Source organism: Rhinoderma darwinii, chromosome 3, assembly GCF_050947455.1.
Source record: "Rhinoderma darwinii isolate aRhiDar2 chromosome 3, aRhiDar2.hap1, whole genome shotgun sequence".
Classification (NCBI taxonomy): Eukaryota; Metazoa; Chordata; class Amphibia; order Anura; family Rhinodermatidae; genus Rhinoderma; species Rhinoderma darwinii.
In genome coordinates, this window is record NC_134689.1 from 413963814 (window position 1) to 413987519 (window position 23706).

At 37.6% G+C, this 23706-nt stretch overlaps 32 non-coding genes across 32 annotated transcripts in view; all 32 read left to right on the forward strand.

Moving 5' to 3' along the window:
- The first annotated feature begins 375 nt into the window (after positions 1 to 375).
- TRNAQ-UUG (transfer RNA glutamine (anticodon UUG)) lies at positions 376 to 447 on the forward strand. Its single transcript has one exon. It is a non-coding gene; the product is annotated as a tRNA-Gln (tRNA).
- A 617-nt stretch (positions 448 to 1064) lies between these two features.
- TRNAQ-UUG (transfer RNA glutamine (anticodon UUG)) lies at positions 1065 to 1136 on the forward strand. The gene has a single exon. It is a non-coding gene; the product is annotated as a tRNA-Gln (tRNA).
- A 618-nt stretch (positions 1137 to 1754) lies between these two features.
- TRNAQ-UUG (transfer RNA glutamine (anticodon UUG)) lies at positions 1755 to 1826 on the forward strand. The gene has a single exon. It is a non-coding gene; the product is annotated as a tRNA-Gln (tRNA).
- Positions 1827 to 2435: 609 nt separating this feature from the next.
- Positions 2436 to 2507, forward strand: TRNAQ-CUG (transfer RNA glutamine (anticodon CUG)). The gene has a single exon. It is a non-coding gene; the product is annotated as a tRNA-Gln (tRNA).
- Positions 2508 to 3813: 1306 nt separating this feature from the next.
- Positions 3814 to 3885, forward strand: TRNAQ-UUG (transfer RNA glutamine (anticodon UUG)). The gene has a single exon. It is a non-coding gene; the product is annotated as a tRNA-Gln (tRNA).
- Positions 3886 to 4502: 617 nt separating this feature from the next.
- TRNAQ-CUG (transfer RNA glutamine (anticodon CUG)) lies at positions 4503 to 4574 on the forward strand. The gene has a single exon. It is a non-coding gene; the product is annotated as a tRNA-Gln (tRNA).
- A 618-nt stretch (positions 4575 to 5192) lies between these two features.
- TRNAQ-UUG (transfer RNA glutamine (anticodon UUG)) lies at positions 5193 to 5264 on the forward strand. The gene has a single exon. It is a non-coding gene; the product is annotated as a tRNA-Gln (tRNA).
- A 1306-nt stretch (positions 5265 to 6570) lies between these two features.
- Positions 6571 to 6642, forward strand: TRNAQ-UUG (transfer RNA glutamine (anticodon UUG)). The gene has a single exon. It is a non-coding gene; the product is annotated as a tRNA-Gln (tRNA).
- Positions 6643 to 7259: 617 nt separating this feature from the next.
- TRNAQ-UUG (transfer RNA glutamine (anticodon UUG)) lies at positions 7260 to 7331 on the forward strand. The gene has a single exon. It is a non-coding gene; the product is annotated as a tRNA-Gln (tRNA).
- A 617-nt stretch (positions 7332 to 7948) lies between these two features.
- Positions 7949 to 8020, forward strand: TRNAQ-UUG (transfer RNA glutamine (anticodon UUG)). Its single transcript has one exon. It is a non-coding gene; the product is annotated as a tRNA-Gln (tRNA).
- Positions 8021 to 8637: 617 nt separating this feature from the next.
- TRNAQ-UUG (transfer RNA glutamine (anticodon UUG)) lies at positions 8638 to 8709 on the forward strand. Its single transcript has one exon. It is a non-coding gene; the product is annotated as a tRNA-Gln (tRNA).
- A 1313-nt stretch (positions 8710 to 10022) lies between these two features.
- On the forward strand, positions 10023 to 10094 carry TRNAQ-UUG (transfer RNA glutamine (anticodon UUG)). Its single transcript has one exon. It is a non-coding gene; the product is annotated as a tRNA-Gln (tRNA).
- A 617-nt stretch (positions 10095 to 10711) lies between these two features.
- On the forward strand, positions 10712 to 10783 carry TRNAQ-UUG (transfer RNA glutamine (anticodon UUG)). Its single transcript has one exon. It is a non-coding gene; the product is annotated as a tRNA-Gln (tRNA).
- Positions 10784 to 11400: 617 nt separating this feature from the next.
- Positions 11401 to 11472, forward strand: TRNAQ-UUG (transfer RNA glutamine (anticodon UUG)). The gene has a single exon. It is a non-coding gene; the product is annotated as a tRNA-Gln (tRNA).
- Positions 11473 to 12089: 617 nt separating this feature from the next.
- On the forward strand, positions 12090 to 12161 carry TRNAQ-UUG (transfer RNA glutamine (anticodon UUG)). The gene has a single exon. It is a non-coding gene; the product is annotated as a tRNA-Gln (tRNA).
- A 612-nt stretch (positions 12162 to 12773) lies between these two features.
- Positions 12774 to 12845, forward strand: TRNAQ-UUG (transfer RNA glutamine (anticodon UUG)). Its single transcript has one exon. It is a non-coding gene; the product is annotated as a tRNA-Gln (tRNA).
- Positions 12846 to 13458: 613 nt separating this feature from the next.
- Positions 13459 to 13530, forward strand: TRNAQ-UUG (transfer RNA glutamine (anticodon UUG)). Its single transcript has one exon. It is a non-coding gene; the product is annotated as a tRNA-Gln (tRNA).
- Positions 13531 to 14142: 612 nt separating this feature from the next.
- Positions 14143 to 14214, forward strand: TRNAQ-UUG (transfer RNA glutamine (anticodon UUG)). Its single transcript has one exon. It is a non-coding gene; the product is annotated as a tRNA-Gln (tRNA).
- A 617-nt stretch (positions 14215 to 14831) lies between these two features.
- Positions 14832 to 14903, forward strand: TRNAQ-UUG (transfer RNA glutamine (anticodon UUG)). The gene has a single exon. It is a non-coding gene; the product is annotated as a tRNA-Gln (tRNA).
- A 613-nt stretch (positions 14904 to 15516) lies between these two features.
- On the forward strand, positions 15517 to 15588 carry TRNAQ-UUG (transfer RNA glutamine (anticodon UUG)). The gene has a single exon. It is a non-coding gene; the product is annotated as a tRNA-Gln (tRNA).
- A 617-nt stretch (positions 15589 to 16205) lies between these two features.
- TRNAQ-UUG (transfer RNA glutamine (anticodon UUG)) lies at positions 16206 to 16277 on the forward strand. Its single transcript has one exon. It is a non-coding gene; the product is annotated as a tRNA-Gln (tRNA).
- Positions 16278 to 16889: 612 nt separating this feature from the next.
- TRNAQ-UUG (transfer RNA glutamine (anticodon UUG)) lies at positions 16890 to 16961 on the forward strand. Its single transcript has one exon. It is a non-coding gene; the product is annotated as a tRNA-Gln (tRNA).
- Positions 16962 to 17530: 569 nt separating this feature from the next.
- Positions 17531 to 17602, forward strand: TRNAQ-UUG (transfer RNA glutamine (anticodon UUG)). The gene has a single exon. It is a non-coding gene; the product is annotated as a tRNA-Gln (tRNA).
- A 612-nt stretch (positions 17603 to 18214) lies between these two features.
- Positions 18215 to 18286, forward strand: TRNAQ-UUG (transfer RNA glutamine (anticodon UUG)). Its single transcript has one exon. It is a non-coding gene; the product is annotated as a tRNA-Gln (tRNA).
- A 613-nt stretch (positions 18287 to 18899) lies between these two features.
- On the forward strand, positions 18900 to 18971 carry TRNAQ-UUG (transfer RNA glutamine (anticodon UUG)). Its single transcript has one exon. It is a non-coding gene; the product is annotated as a tRNA-Gln (tRNA).
- Positions 18972 to 19583: 612 nt separating this feature from the next.
- On the forward strand, positions 19584 to 19655 carry TRNAQ-UUG (transfer RNA glutamine (anticodon UUG)). The gene has a single exon. It is a non-coding gene; the product is annotated as a tRNA-Gln (tRNA).
- A 613-nt stretch (positions 19656 to 20268) lies between these two features.
- TRNAQ-UUG (transfer RNA glutamine (anticodon UUG)) lies at positions 20269 to 20340 on the forward strand. Its single transcript has one exon. It is a non-coding gene; the product is annotated as a tRNA-Gln (tRNA).
- A 612-nt stretch (positions 20341 to 20952) lies between these two features.
- On the forward strand, positions 20953 to 21024 carry TRNAQ-UUG (transfer RNA glutamine (anticodon UUG)). Its single transcript has one exon. It is a non-coding gene; the product is annotated as a tRNA-Gln (tRNA).
- A 612-nt stretch (positions 21025 to 21636) lies between these two features.
- On the forward strand, positions 21637 to 21708 carry TRNAQ-UUG (transfer RNA glutamine (anticodon UUG)). Its single transcript has one exon. It is a non-coding gene; the product is annotated as a tRNA-Gln (tRNA).
- A 613-nt stretch (positions 21709 to 22321) lies between these two features.
- Positions 22322 to 22393, forward strand: TRNAQ-UUG (transfer RNA glutamine (anticodon UUG)). Its single transcript has one exon. It is a non-coding gene; the product is annotated as a tRNA-Gln (tRNA).
- A 612-nt stretch (positions 22394 to 23005) lies between these two features.
- Positions 23006 to 23077, forward strand: TRNAQ-UUG (transfer RNA glutamine (anticodon UUG)). Its single transcript has one exon. It is a non-coding gene; the product is annotated as a tRNA-Gln (tRNA).
- Positions 23078 to 23694: 617 nt separating this feature from the next.
- Positions 23695 to 23706, forward strand: part of TRNAQ-UUG (transfer RNA glutamine (anticodon UUG)) — a 72-nt gene continuing 60 nt past the window's right edge. Inside the window, exon 1 of the tRNA in view lies at positions 23695 to 23706. This exon is cut by the window's right edge and continues 60 nt beyond it. This is a non-coding gene — a tRNA (tRNA-Gln).

Sequence of the window (23706 nt, forward strand, 5' to 3'; positions counted from 1 at the left end):
ACCTTGGAAATTAGTATGATCCACATTGTAGATTATCCAAATGGAAACTAATTTACAGTCTTTTTGCCTTGGCAGTAGCTGCCTGACACTGGTTACTACCCTTAACTTTTCAGTCAACTGAAATTCATAAATTTATTTCCCAGTTTTTTCCCATTGAGTTGGTAATAGTATTTTCCCTTTCTAAATGCAGGGTTCTAGCTTTTGTTATATAACCGCAATAGAAAATAATTGTACATCTTGGTGATCATGCAGGCACAGAAGCTATGCCCTCTTGATTATTGTGGGAGGTCGACTTTGATTGATAGCCGACCCTTTATTGTAATTACACGTACTGCCTGTTTAGTAGAAATATCCAAACCTCACTCTATTGTCAAGGGTTCCATGGTGTAATGGTTAGCACTCTGGACTTTGAATCCAGCAATCCGAGTTCAACTCTCGGTGGGACCTTGCCACAGTTTACTTCCTTCTGAGTGTAGTACCTATTCAATGAGTATTGTATTGATAGTGCTTGTTGTACGCCATAAACACAATTTAGCAACACATATGTTTTTTATAATATTCTCTCGTAGAGATAATTAAACGAATGGAATTGAGGGCATATAAAATCAACAAATTTAAAGGGTCTTTTTATGGCATGTAATGCAAACACTGGCTCCACTTCCAGCTCGTAGGGTGTTCAGTACAGACAGACCTTGGAAATTAGTATGATCCACATTGTAGATTATCCAAATGGAAACTAATTTACAGTCTTTCTGCCTTGGCAGTAGCTGCCTGACACTGGTTACTACCGTTAACTTTTCAGTCAACTGAAATTCATAAATTTATTTCCCAGTTTTTTCCCATTGAGTTGGTAATAGTATTTTCCCTTTCTAAATGCAGGGTTCTAGCTTTTGTTATATAACCGCAATAGAAAATAATTGTACATCTTGTTGATCATGCAGGCACAGAAGCTATGCCCTCTTGATTATTGTGGGAGGTCGACTTTGATTGATAGCCGACCCTTTATTGTAATTACACGTACTGCCTGTTTAGTAGAAATATCCAAACCTCCCTCTATTGTCAAGGGTTCCATGGTGTAATGGTTAGCACTCTGGACTTTGAATCCAGCAATCCGAGTTCAACTCTCGGTGGGACCTTGCCACAGTTTACTTCCTTCCGAGGGTAGTACCTTTTCAATGAGGTATTGTTTTGATAGTTCTTGTTGTAAGCCATAAACACGATTTAGCAACACAAAAGTTTTTTATAATATTCTCTCGTAGAGATAATTAAACGAATGGAATTGAGGGCATATAAAATCAACAAATTTAAAGGGTCTTTTTATGGCATGTAATGCAAACACTGGCTCTACTTGCAGCTCGTAGGGTGTTCAGTACAGACAGACCTTGGAAATTAGTATGATCCACATTGTAGATTATCCAAATGGAAACTAATTTACAGTCTTTTTGCCTTGGCAGTAGCTGCCTGACACTGGTTACTACCGTTAACTTTTCAGTCAACTGAAATTCATAAATTTATTTCCCAGTTTTTTCCCATTGAGTTGGTAATAGTATTTTCCCTTTCTAAATGCAGGGTTCTAGCTTTTGTTATATAACCGCAATAGAAAATAATTGTACATCTTGTTGATCATGCAGGCACAGAAGCTATGCCCTCTTGATTATTGTGGGAGGTCGACTTTGATTGATAGCCGACCCTTTATTGTAATTACACGTACTGCCTGTTTAGTAGAAATATCCAAACCTCACTCTATTGTCAAGGGTTCCATGGTGTAATGGTTAGCACTCTGGACTTTGAATCCAGCAATCCGAGTTCAACTCTCGGTGGGACCTTGCCACAGTTTACTTCCAGTTTACCTATTCAATGAGTATTGTATTGATAGTGCTTGTTGTACGCCATAAACACGATTTAGCAACACAAATGTTTTTTATAATATTCTCTCGTAGAGATAATTAAACGAATGGAATTGAGGGCATATAAAATCAACAAATTTAAAGGGTCTTTTTATGGCATGTAATGCAAACACTGGCTCTACTTGCAGCTCGTAGGGTGTTCAGTACAGACAGACCTTGGAAATTAGTATGATCCACATTGTAGATTATCCAAATGGAAACTAATTTACAGTCTTTTTGCCTTGGCAGTAGCTGCCTGACACTGGTTACTACCCTTAACTTTTCAGTCAACTGAAATTCATAAATTTATTTCCCAGTTTTTTCCCATTGAGTTGGTAATAGTATTTTCCCTTTCTAAATGCAGGGTTCTAGCTTTTGTTATATAACCGCAATAGAAAATAATTGTACATCTTGGTGATCATGCAGGCACAGAAGCTATGCCCTCTTGATTATTGTGGGAGGTCGACTTTGATTGATAGCCGACCCTTTATTGTAATAACACACACTGCCTGTTTAGTAGAAATATCCAAACCTCACTCTATTGTCAAGGGTTCCATGGTGTAATGGTTAGCACTCTGGACTCTGAATCCAGCAATCTGGGTTCAACTCTCGGTGGGACCTTGCCACAGTTTACTTCCTTCTGAGTGTAGTACCTATTCAATGAGTATTGTATTGATAGTGCTTGTTGTACGCCATAAACACGATTTAGCAACACATATGTTTTATCTCTCTATCTCTCGTAGAGATAATTAAACGAATGGAATTGAGGGCATATAAAATCAACAAATTTAAAGGGTCTTTTTATGGCATGTAATGCAAACACTGGCTCCACTTCCAGCTCGTAGGGTGTTCAGTACAGACAGACCTTGGAAATTAGTATGATCCACATTGTAGATTATCCAAATGGAAACTAATTTACAGTCTTTCTGCCTTGGCAGTAGCTGCCTGACACTGGTTGCTACCGTTAACTTTTCAGTCAACTGAAATTCATAAATTTATTTCCCAGTTTTTTCCCATTGAGTTGGTAATAGTATTTTCCCTTTCTAAATGCAGGGTTCTAGCTTTTGTTATATAACCGCAATAGAAAATAATTGTACATCTTGGTGATCATGCAGGCACAGAAGCTATGCCCTCTTGATTATTGTGGGAGGTCGACTTTGATTGATAGCCGACCCTTTATTGTAATTACACGTACTGCCTGTTTAGTAGAAATATCCAAACCTCACTCTATTGTCAAGGGTTCTATGGTGTAATGGTTAGCACTCTGGACTTTGAATCCAGCAATCCAAGTTCAGCTCTCGGTGGGACCTTGCCACAGTTTACTTCCTTCTGAGTGTAGTACCTATTCAATGAGTATTGTATTGATAGTGCTTGTTGTACGCCATAAACACGATTTAGCAACACAAATGTTTTTTATAATATTCTCTCGTAGAGATAATTAAACGAATGGAATTGAGGGCATATAAAATCAACAAATTTAAAGGGTCTTTTTATGGCATGTAATGCAAACACTGGCTCTACTTGCAGCTCGTAGGGTGTTCAGTACAGACAGACCTTGGAAATTAGTATGATCCTCATTGTAGATTATCCAAATGGAAACTAATTTACAGTCTTTTTGCATTGGCAGTAGCTGCCTGACACTGGTTACTACCCTTAACTTTTCAGTCAACTGAAATTCATAAATTTATTTCCCAGTTTTTTCCCATTGAGTTGGTAATAGTATTTTCCCTTTCTAAATGCAGGGTTCTAGCTTTTGTTATATAACCGCAATAGAAAATAATTGTACATCTTGGTGATCATGCAGGCACAGAAGCTATGCCCTCTTGATTATTGTGGGAGGTCGACTTTGATTGATAGCCGACCCTTTATTGTAATTACACATACTGCCTGTTTAGTAGAAATATCCAAACCTCACTCTATTGTCAAGGGTTCCATGGTGTAATGGTTAGCACTCTGGACTTTGAATCCAGCAATCCGAGTTCAACTCTCGGTGGGACCTTGCCACAGTTTACTTCCTTCTGAGTGTAGTACCTATTCAATGAGTATTGTATTGATAGTGCTTGTTGTACGCCATAAACACGATTTAGCAACACAAATGTTTTTTATAATATTCTCTCGTAGAGATAATTAAACGAATGGAATTGAGGGCATATAAAATCAACAAATTTAAAGGGTCTTTTTATGGCATGTAATGCAAACACTGGCTCCACTTCCAGCTCGTAGGGTGTTCAGTACAGACAGACCTTGGAAATTAGTATGATCCACATTGTAGATTATCCAAATGGAAACTAATTTACAGTCTTTCTGCCTTGGCAGTAGCTGCCTGACACTGGTTACAACAGTTAAGTTTTCAGTCAACTGAAATTCATAATTTCATTTCCCAGTTTTTTCCCATTGAGTTGTTAATAGTATTTTCCCTTTCCAAATGCAGGGTTTTAGCTTTTGTTATATAACCGCAATAGAAAATAATTGTACATCTTGGTGATCATGCAGGCACAGAAGCTATGCCCTCTTGATTATTGTGGGAGTTCGATTTTGAATGATAACCGACCTGTTATTGTAATTACACGTACTGCCTGTTTAGTAGAAATATCCAAACTGCATGCTATTGTTGAGGGTTCCATGGTGTAATGGTTAGCACTCTGGACTCTGAATCCAGCAATCCGGGTTCAACTCTCGGTGGGACCTTGCCACAGTTTACTTCCTTCTGAGTGTAGTACCTTTTCAATGAGGTATTGTATTGATAGTGCTTGTTGTACGCCATAAACACGATTTAGCAACACAAATGTTTTTTATAATATTCTCTCGTAGAGATAATTAAACGAATGGAATTGAGGGCATATAAAATCAACAAATTTAAAGGGTCTTTTTATGGCATGTAATGCAAACACTGGCTCCACTTCCAGCTCGTAGGGTGTTCAGTACAGACAGACCTTGGAAATTAGTATGATCCACATTGTAGATTATCCAAATGGAAACTAATTTACAGTCTTTCTGCCTTGGCAGTAGCTGCCTGACACTGGTTACTACCGTTAACTTTTCAGTCAACTGAAATTCATAAATTTATTTCCCAGTTTTTTCCCATTGAGTTGGTAATAGTATTTTCCCTTTCTAAATGCAGGGTTCTAGCTTTTGTTATATAACCGCAATAGAAAATAATTGTACATCTTGGTGATCATGCAGGCACAGAAGCTATGCCCTCTTGATTATTGTGGGAGGTCGACTTTGATTGATAGCCGACCCTTTATTGTAATTACACGTACTGCCTGTTTAGTAGAAATATCCAACCCTCCTTCTATTGTCAAGGGTTCCATGGTGTAATGGTTAGCACTCTGGACTTTGAATCCAGCAATCCGAGTTCAACTCTCAGTGGGACCTTGCCACAGTTTACTTCCTTCTGAGTGTAGTACCTTTTCAATGAGTATTGTATTGATAGTGCTTGTTGTACGCCATAAACACGATTTAGCAACACAAATGTTTTTTATAATATTCTCTCGTAGAGATAATTAAACGAATGGAATTGAGGGCATATAAAATCAACAAATTTAAAGGGTCTTTTTATGGCATGTAATGCAAACACTGGCTCTACTTGCAGCTCGTAGGGTGTTCAGTACAGACAGACCTTGGAAATTAGTATGATCCACATTGTAGATTATCCAAATGGAAACTAATTTACAGTCTTTTTGCCTTGGCAGTAGCTGCCTGACACTGGTTACTACCCTTAACTTTTCAGTCAACTGAAATTCATAAATTTATTTCCCAGTTTTTTCCCATTGAGTTGGTAATAGTATTTTCCCTTTCTAAATGCAGGGTTCTAGCTTTTGTTATATAACCGCAATAGAAAATAATTGTACATCTTGGTGATCATGCAGGCACAGAAGCTATGCCCTCTTGATTATTGTGGGAGGTCGACTTTGATTGATAGCCGACCCTTTATTGTAATTACACGTACTGCCTGTTTAGTAGAAATATCCAAACCTCCTTCTATTGTCAAGGGTTCCATGTTGTAATGGTTAGCACTCTGGACTTTGATTCCAGCAATCCGAGTTCAACCCTCGGTGGGACCTTGCCACAGTTTACTTCCTTCTGAGTGTAGTACCTTTTCAATGAGTATTGTATTGATAGTGCTTGTTGTACGCCATAAACACGATTTAGCAACACAAATTTTTTTTATAATATTCTCTCGTAGAGATAATTAAACGAATGGAATTCAGGGCATATAAAATCAACAAATTTAAAGGGTCTTTTTATGGCATGTAATGCAAACACTGGCTCCACTTCCAGCTCGTAGGGTGTTCAGTACAGATAGACCTTGGAAATTAGTATGATCCACATTGTAGATTATCCAAATGGAAACTAATTTACAGTCTTTCTGCCTTGGCAGTAGCTGCCTGACACTGGTTACTACCGTTAACTTTTCAGTCAACTGAAATTCATAAATTTATTTCCCAGTTTTTTCCCATTGAGTTGGTAATAGTATTTTCCCTTTCTAAATGCAGGGTTCTAGCTTTTGTTATATAACCGCAATAGAAAATAATTGTACATCTTGTTGATCATGCAGGCACAGAAGCTATGCCCTCTTGATTATTGTGGGAGGTCGACTTTGATTGATAGCCGACCCTTTATTGTAATTACACGTACTGCCTGTTTAGTAGAAATATCCAAACCTCACTCTATTGTCAAGGGTTCCATGGTGTAATGGTTAGCACTCTGGACTTTGAATCCAGCAATCCGAGTTCAACTCTCGGTGGGACCTTGCCACAGTTTACTTCCTTCTGAGTGTACTACCTATTCAATGAGTATTGTATTGATAGTGCTTGTTGTACGCCATAAACACGATTTAGCAACACAAATGTTTTTTATAATATTCTATCGTAGAGATAATTAAACGAATGGAATTGAGGGCATATAAAATCAACAAATTTAAAGGGTCTTTTTATGGCATGTAATGCAAACACTGGCTCTACTTGCAGCTCGTAGGGTGTTCAGTACAGACAGACCTTGGAAATTAGTATAATCCACATTGTAGATTATCCAAATGGAAACTAATTTACAGTTTTTCTGCCTTGGCAGTAGCTGCCTGACACTGGTTACTACTGTTAACTTTTCAGTCAACTGAAATTCATAAATTTATTTCCCAGTTTTTTCCCATTGAGTTGGTAATAGTATTTTCCCTTTCTAAATGCAGGGTTCTAGCTTTTGTTATATAACCGCAATAGAAAATAATTGTACATCTTGGTGATCATGCAGTCACAGTAGCTATGCCCTCTTGATTATTGTGGGAGGTCGACTTTGATTGATAGCCGACCCTTTATTGTAATTACACGTACTGCCTGTTTAGTAGAAATATCCAAACCTCCCTCTATTGTCAAGGGTTCCATGGTGTAATGGTTATCACTCTGGACTTTGAATCCAGCAATCCAAGTTCAACTCTCGGTGGGACCTTGCCATAGTTTACTTCCTTCTGAGTGTAGTACCTATTCAATGAGTATTGTATTGATAGTGCTTGTTGTACGCCATAAACACAATTTAGCAACACAAATGTTTTTTATAATATTCTCTCGTAGAGATAATTAAACGAATGGAATTGAGGGCATATAAAATCAACAAATTTAAAGGGTCTTTTTATGGCATGTAATGCAAACACTGGCTCTACTTGCAGCTCGTAGGGTGTTCAGTACAGACAGACCTTGGAAATTAGTATGATCCACATTGTACATTATCCAAATGGAAACTAATTTACAGTCTTTCTGCCTTGGCAGTAGCTGCCTGACACTGGTTACTACCGTTAACTTTTCAGTCAACTGAAATTCATAAATTTATTTCCCAGTTTTTTCCCATTGAGTTGGTAATAGTATTTTCCCTTTCTAAATGCAGGGTTCTAGCTTTTGTTATATAACCGCAATAGAAAATAATTGTACATCTTGGTGATCATGCAGGCACAGAAGCTATGCCCTCTTGATTATTGTGGGAGGTCGACTTTGATTGATAGCCGACCCTTTATTGTAATTACACACACTGCCTGTTTAGTAGAAATATCCAAACCTCACTCTATTGTCAAGGGTTCCATGGTGTAATGGTTAGCACTCTGGACTTTGAATCCAGCAATCCGAGTTCAACTCTCGGTGGGACCTTGCCATAGTTTACTTCCTTCTGAGTGTAGTACCTATTCAATGAGTATTGTATTGATAGTGCTTGTTGTACGCCATAAACACGATTTAGCAACACAAATGTTTTTTATAATATTCTCTCGTAGAGATAATTAAACGAATGGAATTGAGGGCATATAAAATCAACAAATTTAAAGGGTCTTTTTATGGCATGTAATGCAAACACTGGCTCTACTTGCAGCTCGTAGGGTGTTCAGTACAGACAGACCTTGGAAATTAGTATGATCCACATTGTACATTATCCAAATGGAAACTAATTTACAGTCTTTCTGCCTTGGCAGTAGCTGCCTGACACTGGTTACTACCGTTAACTTTTCAGTCAACTGAAATTCATAAATTTATTTCCCATTTTTTTCCCATTGAGTTGGTAATAGTATTTTCCCTTTCTAAATGCAGGGTTCTAGCTTTTGTTATATAACCGCAATAGAAAATAATTGTACATCTTGGTGATCATGCAGGCACAGAAGCTATGCCCTCTTGATTATTGTGGGAGGTCGACTTTGATTGATAGCCGACCCTTTATTGTAATTACACACACTGCCTGTTTAGTAGAAATATCCAAACCTCACTCTATTGTCAAGGGTTCCATGGTGTAATGGTTAGCACTCTGGACTTTGAATCCAGCAATCCGAGTTCAACTCTCGGTGGGACCTTGCCACAGTTTACTTCCTTCTGAGTGTAGTACCTATTCAATGAGAATTGTATTGATAGTGCTTGTTGTACGCCATAAACACGATTTAGCAACACAAATGTTTTTTATAATATTCTCTCGTAGAGATAATTAAACGAATGGAATTGAGGGCATATAAAATCAACAAATTTAAAGGGTCTTTTTATGGCATGTAATGCAAACACTGGCTCCACTTCCAGCTCGTAGGGTGTTCAGTACAGACAGACCTTGGAAATTAGTATGATCCACATTGTAGATTATCCAAATGGAAACTAATTTACAGTCTTTCTGCCTTGGCAGTAGCTGCCTGACACTGGTTACTACCGTTAACTTTTCAGTCAACTGAAATTCATAAATTTATTTCCCAGTTTTTTCCCATTGAGTTGGTAATAGTATTTTCCCTTTCTAAATGCAGGGTTCTAGCTTTTGTTATATAACCGCAATAGAAAATAATTGTACATCTTGGTGATCATGCAGGCACAGAAGCTATGCCCTCTTGATTATTGTGGGAGGTCGACTTTGATTGATAGCCGACCCTTTATTGTAATTACACGTACTGCCTGTTTAGTAGAAATATCCAAACCTCCTTCTATTGTCAAGGGTTCATGGTGTAATGGTGTAATGGTTAGCACTCTGGACTTTGAATCCAGCAATCCGAGTTCAACTCTCAGTGGGACCTTGCCACAGTTTACTTCCTTCTGAGTGTAGTACCTTTTCAATGAGTATTGTATTGATAGTGCTTGTTGTACGCCATAAACACGATTTAGCAACACAAATGTTTTTTATAATATTCTCTCGTAGAGATAATTAAACGAATGGAATTGAGGGCATATAAAATCAACAAATTTAAAGGGTCTTTTTATGGCATGTAATGCAAACACTGGCTCTACTTGCAGCTCGTAGGGTGTTCAGTACAGACAGACCTTGGAAATTAGTATGATCCACATTGTACATTATCCAAATGGAAACTAATTTACAGTCTTTCTGCCTTGGCAGTAGCTGCCTGACACTGGTTACTACCGTTAACTTTTCAGTCAACTGAAATTCATAAATTTATTTCCCAGTTTTTTACCATTGAGTTGGTAATAGTATTTTCCCTTTCTAAATGCAGGGTTCTAGCTTTTGTTATATAACCGCAATAGAAAATAATTGTACATCTTGGTGATCATGCAGGCACAGAAGCTATGCCCTCTTGATTATTGTGGGAGGTCGACTTTGATTGATAGCCGACCCATTATTGTAATTACACGTACTGCTTGTTTAGTAGAAATATCCAAACCTCCCTCTATTGTCAACGGTTCCATGGTGTAATGGTTATCACTCTGGACTTTGAATCCAGCAATCCGAGTTCAACTCTCGGTGGGACCTTGCCACAGTTTACTTCCTTCTGAGTGTAGTACCTTTTCAATGAGTATTGTATTGATAGTGCTTGTTGTACGCCATAAACACGATTTAGCAACACAAATGTTTTTTATAATATTCTCTCGTAGAGATAATTAAACGAATGGAATTGAGGGCATATAAAATCAACAAATTTAAAGGGTCTTTTTATGGCATGTAATGCAAACACTGGCTCTACTTCCAGCTCGTAGGGTGTTCAGTACAGACAGACCTTGGAAATTAGTATGATCCACATTGTAGATTATCCAAATGGAAACTAATTTACAGTCTTTTTGCCTTGGCAGTAGCTGCCTGACACTGGTTACTACCCTTAACTTTTCAGTCAACTGAAATTCATAAATTTATTTCCCAGTTTTTTCCCATTGAGTTGGTAATAGTATTTTCCCTTTCTAAATGCAGGGTTCTAGCTTTTGTTATATAACCGCAATAGAAAATAATTGTACATCTTGGTGATCATGCAGTCACAGAAGCTATGCCCTCTTGATTATTGTGGGAGGTCGACTTTGATTGATAGCCGACCCTTTATTGTAATTACACGTACTGCCTGTTTAGTAGAAATATCCAAACCTCCCTCTATTGTCAAGGGTTCCATGGTGTAATGGTTATCACTCTGGACTTTGAATCCAGCAATCCGAGTTCAACTCTCGGTGGGACCTTGCCACAGTTTACTTCCTTCTGAGTGTAGTACCTTTTCAATGAGTATTGTATTGATAGTGCTTGTTGTACGCCATAAACACGATTTAGCAACACAAATGTTTTTTATAATATTCTCTCGTAGAGATAATTAAACGAATGGAATTGAGGGCATATAAAATCAACAAATTTAAAGGTTCTTTTTATGGCATGTAATGCAAACACTGGCTCTACTTGCAGCTCGTAGGGTGTTTAGTACAGACAGACCTTGGAAATTAGTATGATCCACATTGTACATTATCCAAATGGAAACTAATTTACAGTCTTTCTGCCTTGGCAGTAGCTGCCTGACACTGGTTACTACCGTTAACTTTTCAGTCAACTGAAATTCATAAATTTATTTCCCAGTTTTTTACCATTGAGTTGGTAATAGTATTTTCCCTTTCTAAATGCAGGGTTCTAGCTTTTGTTATATAACCGAAATAGAAAATAATTGTACATCTTGGTGATCATGCAGGCACAGAAGCTATGCCCTCTTGATTATTGTGGGAGGTCGACTTTGATTGATAGCCGACCCTTTATTGTAATTACACGTACTGCCTGTTTAGTAGAAATATCCAAACCTCCCTCTATTGTCAAGGGTTCCATGGTGTAATGGTTATCACTCTGGACTTTGAATCCAGCAATCCGAGTTCAACTCTCAGTGGGACCTTGCCACAGTTTACTTCCTTCTGAGTGTAGTACCTTTTCAATGAGTATTGTATTGATAGTGCTTGTTGTACGCCATAAACACGATTTAGCAACACAAATGTTTTTTATAATATTCCCTCGTAGAGATAATTAAACGAATGGAATTGAGGGCATATAAAATCAACAAATTTAAAGGGTCTTTTTATGGCATGTAATGCAAACACTGGCTCTACTTCCAGCTCGTAGGGTATTCAGTACAGACAGACCTTGGAAATTAGTATGATCCACATTGTAGATTATCCAAATGGAAACTAATTTACAGTCTTTTTGCCTTGGCAGTAGCTGCCTGACACTGGTTACTACCCTTAACTTTTCAGTCAACTGAAATTCATAAATTTATTTCCCAGTTTTTTCCCATTGAGTTGGTAATAGTATTTTCCCTTTCTAAATGCAGGGTTCTAGCTTTTGTTATATAACCGCAATAGAAAATAATTGTACATCTTGGTGATCATGCAGGCACAGAAGCTATGCCCTCTTGATTATTGTGGGAGGTCGACTTTGATTGATAGCCGACCCTTTATTGTAATTACACGTACTGCCTGTTTAGTAGAAATATCCAAACCTCCCTCTATTGTCAAGGGTTCCATGGTGTAATGGTTAGCACTCTGGACTTTGAATCCAGCAATCCGAGTTCAACTCTCGGTGGGACCTTGCCACAGTTTATTCCTTCTGAGTGTAGTAACTTTTCAATGAGTATTGTATTGATAGTGTTGTACGCCATAAACACGATTTAGCAACACAAATGTTTTTTATAATATTCTCTCGTAGAGATAATTAAACAAATGGAATTGAGGGCATATAAAATCAACAAATTTAAAGGGTTTTTTTATGGCATGTAATGCAAACACTGGCTCTACTTGCAGCTCGTAGGGTGTTTAGTACAGACAGACCTTGGAAATTAGTATGATCCACATTGTAGATTATCCAAATGGAAACTAATTTACAGTCTTTTTGCCTTGGCAGTAGCTGCCTGACACTGGTTACTACCCTTAACTTTTCAGTCAACTGAAATTCATAAATTTATTTCCCAGTTTTTTCCCATTGAGTTGGTAATAGTATTTTCCCTTTCTAAATGCAGGGTTCTAGCTTTTGTTATATAACCGCAATAGAAAATAATTGTACATCTTGTTGATCATGCAGGCACAGAAGCTATGCCCTCTTGATTATTGTGGGAGGTCGACTTTGATTGATAGCCGACCCTTTATTGTAATTACACGTACTGCCTGTTTAGTAGAAATATCCAAACCTCCCTCTATTGTCAAGGGTTCCATGGTGTAATGGTTATCACTCTGGACTTTGAATCCAGCAATCCGAGTTCAACTCTCGGTGGGACCTTGCCACAGTTTACTTCCTTCTGAGTGTAGTACCTTTTCAATGAGTATTGTATTGATAGTGTTGTACGCCATAAACACGATTTAGCAACACAAATGTTTTTTATAATATTCTCTCGTAGAGATAATTAAACGAATGGAATTGAGGGCATATAAAATCAACAAATTTAAAGGGTCTTTTTATGGCATGTAATGCAAACACTGGCTCTACTTGCAGCTCGTAGGGTGTTCAGTACAGACAGACCTTGGAAATTAGTATGATCCACATTGTAGATTATCCAAATGGAAACTAATTTACAGTCTTTTTGCCTTGGCAGTAGCTGCCTGACACTGGTTACTACCCTTAACTTTTCAGTCAACTGAAATTCATAAATTTATTTCCCAGTTTTTTCCCATTGAGTTGGTAATAGTATTTTCCCTTTCTAAATGCAGTGTTCTAGCTTTTGTTATATAACCGCAATAGAAAATAATTGTACATCTTGTTGATCATGCAGGCACAGAAGCTATGCCCTCTTGATTATTGTGGGAGGTCGACTTTGATTGATAGCCGACCCTTTATTGTAATTACACGTACTGCCTGTTTAGTAGAAATATCCAAACCTCACTCTATTGTCAAGGGTTCCATGGTGTAATGGTTAGCACTCTGGACGTTGAATCCAGCAATCCGAGTTCAACTCTCGGTGGGACCTTGCCACAGTTTATTCCTTCTGAGTGTAGTAACTTTTCAATGAGTATTGTATTGATAGTGTTGTACGCCATAAACACGATTTAGCAACACAAATGTTTTTTATAATATTCTCTCTTAGAGATAATTAAACGAATGGAATTGAGGGCATATAAAATCAACAAATTTAAAGGGTCTTTTTATGGCATGTAATGCAAACACTGGCTCTACTTGCAGCTCGTAGGGTGTTCAGTACAGACAGACCTTGGAAATTAGTATGATCCACATTGTAGATTATCCAAATGGAAACTAATTTACAGTCTTTTTGCCTTGGCAGTAGCTGCCTGACACTGGTTACTACCCTTAACTTTTCAGTCAACTGAAATTCATAAATTTATTTCCCAGTTTTTTACCATTGAGTTGGTAATAGTATTTTCCCTTTCTAAATGCAGGGTTCTAGCTTTTGTTATATAACCGCAATAGAAAATAATTGTACATCTTGGTGATCATGCAGGCACAGAAGCTATGCCCTCTTGATTATTGTGGGAGGTCGACTTTGATTGATAGCCGACCCATTATTGTAATTACACGTACTGCTTGTTTAGTAGAAATATCCAAACCTCCCTCTATTGTCAACGGTTCCATGGTGTAATGGTTATCACTCTGGACTTTGAATCCAGCAATCCGAGTTCAACTCTCGGTGGGACCTTGCCACAGTTTACTTCCTTCTGAGTGTAGTACCTTTTCAATGAGTATTGTATTGATAGTGCTTGTTGTACGCCATAAACACGATTTAGCAACACAAATGTTTTTTATAATATTCTCTCGTAGAGATAATTAAACGAATGGAATTGAGGGCATATAAAATCAACAAATTTAAAGGGTCTTTTTATGGCATGTAATGCAAACACTGGCTCTACTTCCAGCTCGTAGGGTGTTCAGTACAGACAGACCTTGGAAATTAGTATGTTCCACATTGTAGATTATCCAAATGGAAACTAATTTACAGTCTTTTTGCCTTGGCAGTAGCTGCCTGACACTGGTTACTACCCTTAACTTTTCAGTCAACTGAAATTCATAAATTTATTTCCCAGTTTTTTCCCATTGAGTTGGTAATAGTATTTTCCCTTTCTAAATGCAGGGTTCTAGCTTTTGTTATATAACCGCAATAGAAAATAATTGTACATCTTGTTGATCATGCAGGCACAGAAGCTATGCCCTCTTGATTATTGTGGGAGGTCGACTTTGATTGATAGCCGACCCTTTATTGTAATTACACGTACTGCCTGTTTAGTAGAAATATCCAAACCTCCCTCTATTGTCAAGGGTTCCATGGTGTAATGGTTATCACTCTGGACTTTGAATCCAGCAATCCGAGTTCAACTCTCGGTGGGACCTTGCCACAGTTTACTTCCTTCTGAGTGTAGTACCTTTTCAATGAGTATTGTATTGATAGTGTTGTACGCCATAAACACGATTTAGCAACACAAATGTTTTTTATAATATTCTCTCGTAGAGATAATTAAACGAATGGAATTGAGGGCATATAAAATCAACAAATTTAAAGGTTCTTTTTATGGCATGTAATGCAAACACTGGCTCTACTTGCAGCTCGTAGGGTGTTTAGTACAGACAGACCTTGGAAATTAGTATGATCCACATTGTACATTATCCAAATGGAAACTAATTTACAGTCTTTCTGCCTTGGCAGTAGCTGCCTGACACTGGTTACTACCGTTAACTTTTCAGTCAACTGAAATTCATAAATTTATTTCCCAGTTTTTTACCATTGAGTTGGTAATAGTATTTTCCCTTTCTAAATGCAGGGTTCTAGCTTTTGTTATATAACCGAAATAGAAAATAATTGTACATCTTGGTGATCATGCAGGCACAGAAGCTATGCCCTCTTGATTATTGTGGGAGGTCGACTTTGATTGATAGCCGACCCTTTATTGTAATTACACGTACTGCCTGTTTAGTAGAAATATCCAAACCTCCCTCTATTGTCAAGGGTTCCATGGTGTAATGGTTATCACTCTGGACTTTGAATCCAGCAATCCGAGTTCAACTCTCGGTGGGACCTTGCCACAGTTTACTTCCTTCTGAGTGTAGTACCTTTTCAATGAGTATTGTATTGATAGTGCTTGTTGTACGCCATAAACACGATTTAGCAACACAAATGTTTTTTATAATATTCCCTCGTAGAGATAATTAAACGAATGGAATTGAGGGCATATAAAATCAACAAATTTAAAGGGTCTTTTTATGGCATGTAATGCAAACACTGGCTCTACTTCCAGCTCGTAGGGTATTCAGTACAGACAGACCTTGGAAATTAGTATGATCCACATTGTAGATTATCCAAATGGAAACTAATTTACAGTCTTTTTGCCTTGGCAGTAGCTGCCTGACACTGGTTACTACCCTTAACTTTTCAGTCAACTGAAATTCATAAATTTATTTCCCAGTTTTTTCCCATTGAGTTGGTAATAGTATTTTCCCTTTCTAAATGCAGGGTTCTAGCTTTTGTTATATAACCGCAATAGAAAATAATTGTACATCTTGGTGATCATGCAGGCACAGAAGCTCTGCCCTCTTGATTATTGTGGGAGGTCGACTTTGATTGATAGCCGACCCTTTATTGTAATTACACGTACTGCCTGTTTAGTAGAAATATCCAAACCTCCCTCTATTGTCAAGGGTTCCATGGTGTAATGGTTAGCACTCTGGACTTTGAATCCAGCAATCCGAGTTCAACTCTCGGTGGGACCTTGCCACAGTTTATTCCTTCTGAGTGTAGTAACTTTTCAATGAGTATTGTATTGATAGTGTTGTACGCCATAAACACGATTTAGCAACACAAATGTCTTTTATAATATTCTCTCGTAGAGATAATTAAACAAATGGAATTGAGGGCATATAAAATCAACAAATTTAAAGGGTTTTTTTATGGCATGTAATGCAAACACTGGCTCTACTTGCAGCTCGTAGGGTGTTTAGTACAGACAGACCTTGGAAATTAGTATGATCCACATTGTAGATTATCCAAATGGAAACTAATTTACAGTCTTTTTGCCTTGGCAGTAGCTGCCTGACACTGGTTACTACCCTTAACTTTTCAGTCAACTGAAATTCATAAATTTATTTCCCAGTTTTTTCCCATTGAGTTGGTAATAGTATTTTCCCTTTCTAAATGCAGGGTTCTAGCTTTTGTTATATAACCGCAATAGAAAATAATTGTACATCTTGTTGATCATGCAGGCACAGAAGCTATGCCCTCTTGATTATTGTGGGAGGTCGACTTTGATTGATAGCCGACCCTTTATTGTAATTACACGTACTGCCTGTTTAGTAGAAATATCCAAACCTCCCTCTATTGTCAAGGGTTCCATGGTGTAATGGTTATCACTCTGGACTTTGAATCCAGCAATCCGAGTTCAACTCTCGGTGGGACCTTGCCACAGTTTACTTCCTTCTGAGTGTAGTACCTTTTCAATGAGTATTGTATTGATAGTGTTGTACGCCATAAACACGATTTAGCAACACAAATGTTTTTTATAATATTCTCTCGTAGAGATAATTAAACGAATGGAATTGAGGGCATATAAAATCAACAAATTTAAAGGGTCTTTTTATGGCATGTAATGCAAACACTGGCTCTACTTGCAGCTCGTAGGGTGTTCAGTACAGACAGACCTTGGAAATTAGTATGATCCACATTGTAGATTATCCAAATGGAAACTAATTTACAGTCTTTTTGCCTTGGCAGTAGCTGCCTGACACTGGTTACTACCCTTAACTTTTCAGTCAACTGAAATTCATAAATTTATTTCCCAGTTTTTTCCCATTGAGTTGGTAATAGTATTTTCCCTTTCTAAATGCAGTGTTCTAGCTTTTGTTATATACAGAAGCTATGCCCTCTTGATTATTGTGGGAGGTCGACTTTGATTGATAGCCGACCCTTTATTGTAATTACACGTACTGCCTGTTTAGTAGAAATATCCAAACCTCCCTCTATTGTCAAGGGTTCCATGGTGTAATGGTTAGCACTCTGGACTTTGAATCCAGCAATCCGAGTTCAACTCTCGGTGGGACCTTGCCACAGTTTATTCCTTCTGAGTGTAGTAACTTTTCAATGAGTATTGTATTGATAGTGTTGTACGCCATAAACACGATTTAGCAACACAAATGTTTTTTATAATATTCTCTCGTAGAGATAATTAAACAAATGGAATTGAGGGCATATAAAATCAACAAATTTAAAGGGTTTTTTTATGGCATGTAATGCAAACACTGGCTCTACTTGCAGCTCGTAGGGTGTTTAGTACAGACAGACATTGGAAATTAGTATGATCCACATTGTAGATTATCCAAATGGAAACTAATTTACAGTCTTTTTGCCTTGGCAGTAGCTGCCTGACACTGGTTACTACCCTTAACTTTTCAGTCAACTGAAATTCATAAATTTATTTCCCAGTTTTTTCCCATTGAGTTGGTAATAGTATTTTCCCTTTCTAAATGCAGGGTTCTAGCTTTTGTTATATAACCGCAATAGAAAATAATTGTACATCTTGTTGATCATGCAGGCACAGAAGCTATGCCCTCTTGATTATTGTGGGAGGTCGACTTTGATTGATAGCCGACCCTTTATTGTAATTACACGTACTGCCTGTTTAGTAGAAATATCCAAACCTCCCTCTATTGTCAAGGGTTCCATGGTGTAATGGTTATCACTCTGGACTTTGAATCCAGCAATCCGAGTTCAACTCTCGGTGGGACCTTGCCACAGTTTACTTCCTTCTGAGTGTAGTACCTTTTCAATGAGTATTGTATTGATAGTGTTGTACGCCATAAACACGATTTAGCAACACAAATGTTTTTTATAATATTCTCTCGTAGAGATAATTAAACAAATGGAATTGAGGGCATATAAAATCAACAAATTTAAAGGGTTTTTTTATGGCATGTAATGCAAACACTGGCTCTACTTCCAGCTCGTAGGGTATTCAGTACAGACAGACCTTGGAAATTAGTATGATCCACATTGTAGATTATCCAAATGGAAACTAATTTACAGTCTTTTTGCCTTGGCAGTAGCTGCCTGACACTGGTTACTACCCTTAACTTTTCAGTCAACTGAAATTCATAAATTTATTTCCCAGTTTTTTCCCATTGAGTTGGTAATAGTATTTTCCCTTTCTAAATGCAGGGTTCTAGCTTTTGTTATATAACCGCAATAGAAAATAATTGTACATCTTGGTGATCATGCAGGCACAGAAGCTATGCCCTCTTGATTATTGTGGGAGGTCGACTTTGATTGATAGCCGACCCTTTATTGTAATTACACGTACTGCCTGTTTAGTAGAAATAGCCAAACCTCCCTCTATTGTCAAGGGTTCCATGGTGTAATGGTTAGCACTCTGGACTTTGAATCCAGCAATCCGAGTTCAACTCTCGGTGGGACCTTGCCACAGTTTATTCCTTCTGAGTGTAGTAACTTTTCAATGAGTATTGTATTGATAGTGTTGTACGCCATAAACACGATTTAGCAACACAAATGTTTTTTATAATATTCTCTCGTAGAGATAATTAAACAAATGGAATTGAGGGCATATAAAATCAACAAATTTAAAGGGTTTTTTTATGGCATGTAATGCAAACACTGGCTCTACTTGCAGCTCGTAGGGTGTTTAGTACAGACAGACCTTGGAAATTAGTATGATCCACATTGTAGATTATCCAAATGGAAACTAATTTACAGTCTTTTTGCCTTGGCAGTAGCTGCCTGACACTGGTTACTACCCTTAACTTTTCAGTCAACTGAAATTCATAAATTTATTTCCCAGTTTTTTCCCATTGAGTTGGTAATAGTATTTTCCCTTTCTAAATGCAGGGTTCTAGCTTTTGTTATATAACCGCAATAGAAAATAATTGTACATCTTGTTGATCATGCAGGCACAGAAGCTATGCCCTCTTGATTATTGTGGGAGGTCGACTTTGATTGATAGCCGACCCTTTATTGTAATTACACGTACTGCCTGTTTAGTAGAAATATCCAAACCTCCCTCTATTGTCAAGGGTTCCATGGTGTAATGGTTATCTCTCTGGACTTTGAATCCAGCAATCCGAGTTCAACTCTCGGTGGGACCTTGCCACAGTTTACTTCCTTCTGAGTGTAGTACCTTTTCAATGAGTATTGTATTGATAGTGTTGTACGCCATAAACACGATTTAGCAACACAAATGTTTTTTATAATATTCTCTCGTAGAGATAATTAAACGAATGGAATTGAGGGCATATAAAATCAACAAATTTAAAGGGTCTTTTTATGGCATGTAATGCAAACACTGGCTCTACTTGCAGCTCGTAGGGTGTTCAGTACAGACAGACCTTGGAAATTAGTATGATCCACATTGTAGATTATCCAAATGGAAACTAATTTACAGTCTTTTTGCCTTGGCAGTAGCTGCCTGACACTGGTTACTACCCTTAACTTTTCAGTCAACTGAAATTCATAAATTTATTTCCCAGTTTTTTCCCATTGAGTTGGTAATAGTATTTTCCCTTTCTAAATGCAGTGTTCTAGCTTTTGTTATATAACCGCAATAGAAAATAATTGTACATCTTGTTGATCATGCAGGCACAGAAGCTATGCCCTCTTGATTATTGTGGGAGGTCGACTTTGATTGATAGCCGACCCTTTATTGTAATTACACGTACTGCCTGTTTAGTAGAAATATCCAAACCTCACTCTATTGTCAAGGGTTCCATGGTGTAATGGTTAGCACTCTGGACGTTGAATCCAGCAATCCGAGTTCAACTCTCGGTGGGACCTTGCCACAGTTTATTCCTTCTGAGTGTAGTAACTTTTCAATGAGTATTGTATTGATAGTGTTGTACGCCATAAACACGATTTAGCAACACAAATGTTTTTTATAATATTCTCTCGTAGAGATAATTAAACAAATGGAATTGAGGGCATATAAAATCAACAAATTTAAAGGGTTTTTTTATGGCATGTAATGCAAACACTGGCTCTACTTCCAGCTCGTAGGGTATTCAGTACAGACAGACCTTGGAAATTAGTATGATCCACATTGTAGATTATCCAAATGGAAACTAATTTACAGTCTTTTTGCCTTGGCAGTAGCTGCCTGACACTGGTTACTACCCTTAACTTTTCAGTCAACTGAAATTCATAAATTTATTTCCCAGTTTTTTCCCATTGAGTTGGTAATAGTATTTTCCCTTTCTAAATGCAGGGTTCTAGCTTTTGTTATATAACCGCAATAGAAAATAATTGTACATCTTGGTGATCATGCAGGCACAGAAGCTATGCCCTCTTGATTATTGTGGGAGGTCGACTTTGATTGATAGCCGACCCTTTATTGTAATTACACGTACTGCCTGTTTAGTAGAAATAGCCAAACCTCCCTCTATTGTCAAGGGTTCCATGGTGTAATGGTTAGCACTCTGGACTTTGAATCCAGCAATCCGAGTTCAACTCTCGGTGGGACCTTGCCACAGTTTATTCCTTCTGAGTGTAGTAACTTTTCAATGAGTATTGTATTGATAGTGTTGTACGCCATAAACACGATTTAGCAACACAAATGTTTTTTATAATATTCTCTCGTAGAGATAATTAAACAAATGGAATTGAGGGCATATAAAATCAACAAATTTAAAGGGTTTTTTTATGGCATGTAATGCAAACACTGGCTCTACTTGCAGCTCGTAGGGTGTTTAGTACAGACAGACCTTGGAAATTAGTATGATCCACATTGTAGATTATCCAAATGGAAACTAATTTACAGTCTTTTTGCCTTGGCAGTAGCTGCCTGACACTGGTTACTACCCTTAACTTTTCAGTCAACTGAAATTCATAAATTTATTTCCCAGTTTTTTCCCATTGAGTTGGTAATAGTATTTTCCCTTTCTAAATGCAGGGTTCTAGCTTTTGTTATATAACCGCAATAGAAAATAATTGTACATCTTGTTGATCATGCAGGCACAGAAGCTATGCCCTCTTGATTATTGTGGGAGGTCGACTTTGATTGATAGCCGACCCTTTATTGTAATTACACGTACTGCCTGTTTAGTAGAAATATCCAAACCTCCCTCTATTGTCAAGGGTTCCATGGTGTAATGGTTATCTCTCTGGACTTTGAATCCAGCAATCCGAGTTCAACTCTCGGTGGGACCTTGCCACAGTTTACTTCCTTCTGAGTGTAGTACCTTTTCAATGAGTATTGTATTGATAGTGTTGTACGCCATAAACACGATTTAGCAACACAAATGTTTTTTATAATATTCTCTCGTAGAGATAATTAAACGAATGGAATTGAGGGCATATAAAATCAACAAATTTAAAGGGTCTTTTTATGGCATGTAATGCAAACACTGGCTCTACTTGCAGCTCGTAGGGTGTTCAGTACAGACAGACCTTGGAAATTAGTATGATCCACATTGTAGATTATCCAAATGGAAACTAATTTACAGTCTTTTTGCCTTGGCAGTAGCTGCCTGACACTGGTTACTACCCTTAACTTTTCAGTCAACTGAAATTCATAAATTTATTTCCCAGTTTTTTCCCATTGAGTTGGTAATAGTATTTTCCCTTTCTAAATGCAGTGTTCTAGCTTTTGTTATATAACCGCAATAGAAAATAATTGTACATCTTGTTGATCATGCAGGCACAGAAGCTATGCCCTCTTGATTATTGTGGGAGGTCGACTTTGATTGATAGCCGACCCTTTATTGTAATTACACGTACTGCCTGTTTAGTAGAAATATCCAAACCTCACTCTATTGTCAAGGGTTCCATGGTGTAATGGTTAGCACTCTGGACGTTGAATCCAGCAATCCGAGTTCAACTCTCGGTGGGACCTTGCCACAGTTTATTCCTTCTGAGTGTAGTAACTTTTCAATGAGTATTGTATTGATAGTGTTGTACGCCATAAACACGATTTAGCAACACAAATGTTTTTTATAATATTCTCTCGTAGAGATAATTAAACAAATGGAATTGAGGGCATATAAAATCAACAAATTTAAAGGGTCTTTTTATGGCATGTAATGCAAACACTGGCTCTACTTGCAGCTCGTAGGGTGTTTAGTACAGACAGACCTTGGAAATTAGTATGATCCACATTGTAGATTATCCAAATGGAAACTAATTTACAGTCTTTTTGCCTTGGCAGTAGCTGCCTGACACTGGTTACTACCCTTAACTTTTCAGTCAACTGAAATTCATAAATTTATTTCCCAGTTTTTTCCCATTGAGTTGGTAATAGTATTTTCCCTTTCTAAATGCAGGGTTCTAGCTTTTGTTATATAACCGCAATAGAAAATAATTGTACATCTTGTTGATCATGCAGGCACAGAAGCTATGCCCTCTTGATTATTGTGGGAGGTCGACTTTGATTGATAGCCGACCCTTTATTGTAATTACACGTACTGCCTGTTTAGTAGAAATATCCAAACCTCACTCTATTGTCAAGGGTTCCATGGTGTAATGGTTAGCACTCTGGACTTTGAATCCAGCAATCCGAGTTCAACTCTCGGTGGGACCTTGCCACAGTTTACTTCCTTCTGAGTGTAGTACCTATTCAATGAGTATTGTATTGATAGTGCTTGTTGTACGCCATAAACACGATTTAGCAACACAAATGTTTTTTATAATATTCTCTCGTAGAGATAATTAAACGAATGGAATTGAGGGCATATAAAATCAACAAATTTAAAGGGTCTTTTTATGGCATGTAATGCAAACACTGGCTCTACTTCCAGCTCGTAGGGTGTTCAGTACAGACAGACCTTGGAAATTAGTATGATCCACATTGTAGATTATCCAAATGGAAACTAATTTACAGTCTTTTTGCCTTGGCAGTAGCTGCCTGACACTGGTTACTACCCTTAACTTTTCAGTCAACTAAAATTCATAAATTTATTTCCCAGTTTTTTCCCATTGAGTTGGTAATAGCATTTTCCATTTCTAAATGCAGGGTTCTAGCTTTTGTTATATAACCGCTATAGAAAATAATTGTACATCTTGGTGATCATGCAGGCACAGAATCTATGCCCTCTTGATTATTGTGGGAGGTCGACTTTGATTGATAGCCGACCCTTTATTGTAATTACACGTACTGCCTGTTTAGTAGAAATATCCAAACCTCACTCTATTGTCAAGGGTTCCATGGTG